General features: G+C 39.6%; 1 non-coding gene across 1 annotated transcript; it reads right to left on the minus strand.

Moving 5' to 3' along the window:
• Window positions 1-5,034: 5,034 nt before the first annotated feature.
• trnaa-ugc lies at window positions 5,035-5,106 on the minus strand. The gene has a single exon. It is a non-coding gene; the product is annotated as a tRNA-Ala (tRNA).
• Between the last annotated feature and the right edge of the window lie 917 nt (window positions 5,107-6,023).

The raw sequence follows: 6,023 nt of genomic DNA on the forward strand, positions 1-6,023 counted from the left end.
CAATTCAGTAAGCGTAGGCTCTTGTGCAAAATGTCTGCAATGATAATTTTTTCACCTGACCATTACAAGGAATGCTGCAAAAGGGATATTCTAAAATCTGCAGTTGTTCAAAGTCAATGGTTGAGAAGTGAATTTGAAGTAAGCTTTGTTTACTTTTTCTTTGTCACACCTTTTTTACCGCCTTCAATGCCAGTTTGTTTAAGTGCTGGTATCAACAGCTCTCATTCCCCACAGCAGAGACACTCAGCCTTGGTTGGCATCACTTTGCCCCAGGTACACCACCAAATTCGTATGTGTAGTCGCAGGTATGTCTGGTGAGTCACTGGTGGGTCCAGAATCCAGCCATGGCACTTCTTCGTCAAAATCGTAATCTGACATTGTTTTGATTTTCCGAGTACACTTAGCTTCTCTGCCAAGTTACCTTACCCAAGGTCTGTGTTATGCATATACATAGCCCCATATTTAGTTGTCTTACACAGAAAGAAACCACATATTGTTGTGAGGTAAAAGTGGTAATCACAATGGCTGCCCCACCATTCGCCTGTGCGGAGAAGTTTATTTTTGTTTCTGACAGACTAAAGTAAGTCATATCATCTTCTTAACCACATTGATTTGTCTGCACAAAACAGTACATCTGGAAGCTTTTTTTTCAGCGGGTTGAGACATTTTTTGGGTGTTTACAGAGATGAGTTGGTGGCATGAGTTGGAGTCCAGTGTTTGTTAGCAACACTGTAAACTAAAGAAGCACATGTCGGATATCAATCAATGTCCTGGCTTATCAACTGCATGTGGAGTAAGTTATAAACCATGTTCATTTGATTTTTTGCTATTCCTTTAAAGGCTGTTCCATTTTAGCTGAGTGAGGTTTGTTAGGTGGGTCCTCACAGGGATCAAGTGTCGACTTCAGCAGCAGAACTTGCCCAGAAATCTGACGCAGTTCCCTTTTCAAACCCTAAAATAATGGTTTATAAGCTATGGTAGACTACAACCCCATTCCCAAAATGGGAATGCTGGGATGCTGTGCAAAATGTACATAAAAACAAAATGCAATGATGCGCAAATCATTTAAACCCTATATTTCATTGAAAATAGTACAAAGACAACATATCAAATGTTGAAATTTTGTTGTTTTTTGAAAAATATATGTCCATTTTGAATTTGATGCCAACAACACATTTCAAAAAAGTTGGGACAGGGGTAACAATAGGCTGGTAAATTTGTGTAATGCTAAAAAAACACCTGGTGGTTAATTGGCAACAGGTCAGTAACATGATTGGGTATAAAAGAGCATCTCAGAGAGGCTCAGTCTTTCAGAAGTAAAGATGAGGAGCGGTTCACCACTCTGTGAAAGACTGCACGATCAAACAGTGTAATAATTCAAGAATAACGTTTCTCAGTGTAAAATAGCAAAGAACTTGGGGATTTTATCATTTATGGTACATAATGTCTTTAAAAGATTTAGAGAAACTGGAGAAATCTCTCTATGCAAGGGACAAGGCCAAAAACCAGTATTTGCTGGCAATAAGTTTTGGGCCCTCAGACAGCACTGCATTAAAAACAGTGGAAATCATTGTATGGGCTCAGGAACACTTCTGAAAACCACTGTCTGTGAAAACAGTCCATCACTGCATTCACAAATGCAAGTTAAAACTCAAACACAAAGAAGGAACTGTATATAAACAAGATTCAGAAACCCCGCCGCCTTCTCTGGGCCCGAGCTCCTTTAAAATGGACTAAGGCGAAGTGGAAAAGTGTCCTGTGGTCCGACAAATCAACATTTTAAATTGTTTTTGGAAACCATGGACACTGCATCCTCTGGGCTATAGACCACCCAGCTTGTTATCAGTGCACAGTTTAAAAGCCAGTATTCATGATGATATGGGGGGGCATTAGTGCACGTCAACAGTGGTGTGCACATCTATGAAGGCACCATTAATGCTGAACGATATATACATGTTTTGGCAACATATGCTGCCATCCAGACGACGTCTTTAGCCGTTAGGGAAGACACAACAAAAGAGACCTTGAACTGTTGGGCAGCTGAAATCCTACATCAAACAAGAATGGGAAAACATTTCACTTTCAAAACTACAGCAGTGTCTCCTCTGTTCCCAAACACTTACAGAGTGTTGTTAAAAGAAGAGGTGATGAAACACAGTGATAAACAGGCCCCCGTCCCAACTTTTTTGGAATGTGTTGTTGGCATTAAATTCAAAATGGGCATATATTTTTCAAAAAAACAAAAAAAGTTTCAACATTTGATATGTTGTCTTTGTAGTATTTTCCTTTAGAAATATGGTTTACTTCATTTGCACATCATTGAGTTTTATTTACATTCTGCACAGCGTCCCAACTTTTATGGAAATGGGGTTGTACTTTAAAATGCTTTACATTTCAAAAGCATGTTTGATTTGCTGGGCTTTATTTTGCAAACTGCTCCATCTTTATCTGTGACTGCTGATACATTGTCATGCCTTTACTCTGCTAGCTGGCTAGTTGGCATGCTAAAGACTACACAGCTAACAACAACAAAAACTACACCATGGCTTTACACCAAGTTTATAGCCAAACAAAGCAATTTTTCAGAATTTGTTTATACATTATGTTCAAAATAATAATACTTTGCAAAGTTTGCATGGCTAACCCATTAGCTCACTGAGACTAACCTGCATAGGATGAGTGCGCCATGCCCATAGTAGGAACTACAGGTCTAAGCTGGTTTTGTCTGTGACAATCCCTGCTATTGTGTCTTGTGGTAAACAAAAAAATGTTTTAAACTTTTTTGTTTTTAAACGTTTTTTTTAATATGTTCTAATATGATCTAATATGATGTTTTAATATGATCCTCTGAATTACAAGGTTGTACTATTATTTTAATCATGTGGTAAGAAACAGAATGCATGTGATTGTATTGCTCTGCTCCAGCCATGTTTGAATGTTATGTATTTCTACGCTTTCCGCTTTCTTCCCTCTCAGATGAACAAAGGAAACAAATAATGATAATAATTATACTGTCTGTCTCAAACCCAAGATCAGCTTACAATTTCCAACAATAGAGATACAAGACATATACACAAATCAGCAACATACACACACTAAAGCTAGTGTGGATATGACTACCCTACACAATAACCTGTGGACATGATATATAGTACTCTGCAAAAGTCAAGACCACCCTTCATTTACTTAATTTCCATTCAAAACAGTAATTAAGTACAGGTTATTCATTTTTCAGGAGATATTTTTGAGGAGATTAGATAAAAGGCAATCCACTTGCATAAGGATATTTTTTTCCCTGAGACCTACTTACAATGTTTATGAGCCAAAAACAGTCATGACTGTGGACAAAAGGTTTTGGCCTTCTAGAAATTCAAGTTTGTTCATTCAGAGTTTGAACATTAAACGGGCTCAAATCCTACATTTGCCTTCTAATTTCCCCCCCTGAGGTCTTATAATGTTTGCGTGGTTTTATGTACCAGTTATAAAATATGCATAATTCATTTTTACACGACCATTTTCCAACCTCTCTTTATCCCTTAGACTCAAACAGTTTTATTTTTGTTACTGTGCCTCTGAGACTGGTATATGTAAATGACTGCTCTAATTCTGTGCCCTGTATTATGCCTCATTCAGAAAGCAGTCTGGGCTGACACACTCTTAATAACACCAGCATGAATGGGCAGAGCTAAACTGGTGTAGGCTGAATAGGCCTGTTTACACCACTGAGCCACTTGCTTAATATGCTGTTGGTTCTCTGTGTGCCGCCAAAAGAGCTGTAAATTATTATTAAAATAATCAACATAAACAAGTATTCTGCAAAGAAATGTAGTTCCTTTAGCAAATGGTGTCGTTGCCAAACAACCATAGACCGCTGAACAAGGAGAAGTATGTTGGGTCACCCACAGCTGCATTTTGCAGTCATTTCATGAACTTTTTAACTTTTTGTTGTATAACAATGAACATATGATAACACAACACTGTTTAATGCAAAAACCTTAGCTTTATAAGTACTTTTTGGTCACCAAATTACCACCGAGTCGTATTTAGCACCAATCCAGCGGCGCCCCTCTTCTCGCGCTGTATCTGAATCTCAAAAGGCTCCCTGCTCCCTACATAGTGCACTACGTAAGAATTTAAATACTGGATCCTGCACCCTAACAGTGAATAATACAGCTAAAAGTTATTTGGGATTCAGCAACATTGATAAATGATGCACTATTTGGCTGTAGAGACTAGAATTTCTACACTTCCATAGCTAGTGCACTGTTTAGGGAGTACAGAGCCGTTTGAGATTCACGGGCCGTCTGACTGATACACAGACATTTGAAGCCTTTAAATCATTCAAGTCACATTCTTAAGTGTTTTATACTGCCCTGTTACAGTGAATCATATCATAAGTATTTAAATTCAAGCCTGTGATATTAATGATAGAGTTTTTAGGCTGTTTGCTGTCTTTTAGCCTGTTAGCTAAACAAAAAACGGGTTCTTACTTCATCAGTGCACTCGGTGGTTCCTGCAAGCAGCATCACAGTCAAAGATTATTCCATTAACAGCACAAGGATTTTTTGTGCCGTGGCGCAGTTATACAGAGTTCAGTTGTTGTTATGTGGTCATAGGTGCACGTATGTAGTGGATTTTACAGCGGCTTCTAACGTGGCTCAGCCAATCAGATTTTAGGACCGGAACTATTAGTTTTCATAATCAGTGTTATTCACTTCATAATGTTTTGGCTATCAGTGTATATAAATTAAGATTAAGTGATCCTTATTAGTCCCACAACGGGGAAATTTCACCTCCGCATTTAACCCATCCATGCAGTGAAACACCACATACACACTAGTGAACACACACACACTTGGGGGCAGTGAGCAGCCCTATCCGCAGTGCCTGGGGAGCAGTTGGGGGATTAGGTGCCTTGCTCAAGGGCTCTGCAGTCACATACTGTCAGCTCAGGGGTTCAAGCCAGCGACCTTCCGGTCACAGGGCTGGTTCCCTAACCTCCAGCCCATGACTGCCCCCATAACTGTGCCTCATTGGAGATGCTGGGGATTGAACCCAGGACCTCCTAAATGCAAAGAAAGCGCTCTACCACTGAGCTACATCCCCTTCTTAACAAGTCAGTGGCCCGTACAGGGGAATGCATTAGTGTTCGTAACATCATACAAACAACAAATTCAAAACAGCTTCTTTTTGCAGCTTAGTGTCCATATATTGATAGTATTGACTGAAGAGTGAACGCTGTGATTTGAAACGTTAAAATGTATACATACTCAAACTCTTTAAAAGTGAGAAAAATGTTTGATTTTCCATGATATGAGCCCTTTAATGTGTTGCCACCTGCAGCTGTTAGTGTGATGGTGTGATGTAAGGGAAGCATGCAGAGGAATGCTGTTGCACTGGCCCTACGTGTCTGCTTATCCACTCCATTTTACTAGATCTGGTTTGGATAGAGTCCATGGCTCATGGTCCAGTGCCAAAGTGTATTCTCGGTCAGGTGCAGTCAGCTTAAGCCCAAATGATCTGGACATCAGACAGCTCTTTAAGTCCATTCGGGCAGATGTACTATGACCAGTGTGCTTAACACATACACATAGAGGGTATGGTCAGTAGAAAAGCTGACCCATGTGAGCAAGAGACTTGCAAGGACACTTTCCAGGCTCAGTCTTACAAGTTGGTTGCATTTTCTGCTTCTGATGATCCAGTTAATCCCAACTACAAAATCATATGCCACATCTCAGATCTCAAGCTTCTGTGTTGTTTTCTATTTCCTTTTCTCAGTAAGAGCTTTTTAACAGCTACACATCCTTTCAGACTCATAGTGCTGAGTGAAGGATGGACAGAAACTCCTGTGGATTTCAGATCTGAATCAAGAGTAGAGCTTTAAGTGCTGTTTATCTGATGGGGACAGTTTTGGTGTCTAACAGGTGTTGCGGGTGGTTTTAGGAGGCCCATTTTCTCTGTAGCTTTCATACATTTTTTGAATTCCAGTTTTGGAAACTGTTTATTCACTTGTTTTCCTTTGT

This window comes from Colossoma macropomum, unplaced genomic scaffold (genome assembly GCF_904425465.1).
Source record: "Colossoma macropomum unplaced genomic scaffold, Colossoma_macropomum, whole genome shotgun sequence".
Classification (NCBI taxonomy): Eukaryota; Metazoa; Chordata; class Actinopteri; order Characiformes; family Serrasalmidae; genus Colossoma; species Colossoma macropomum.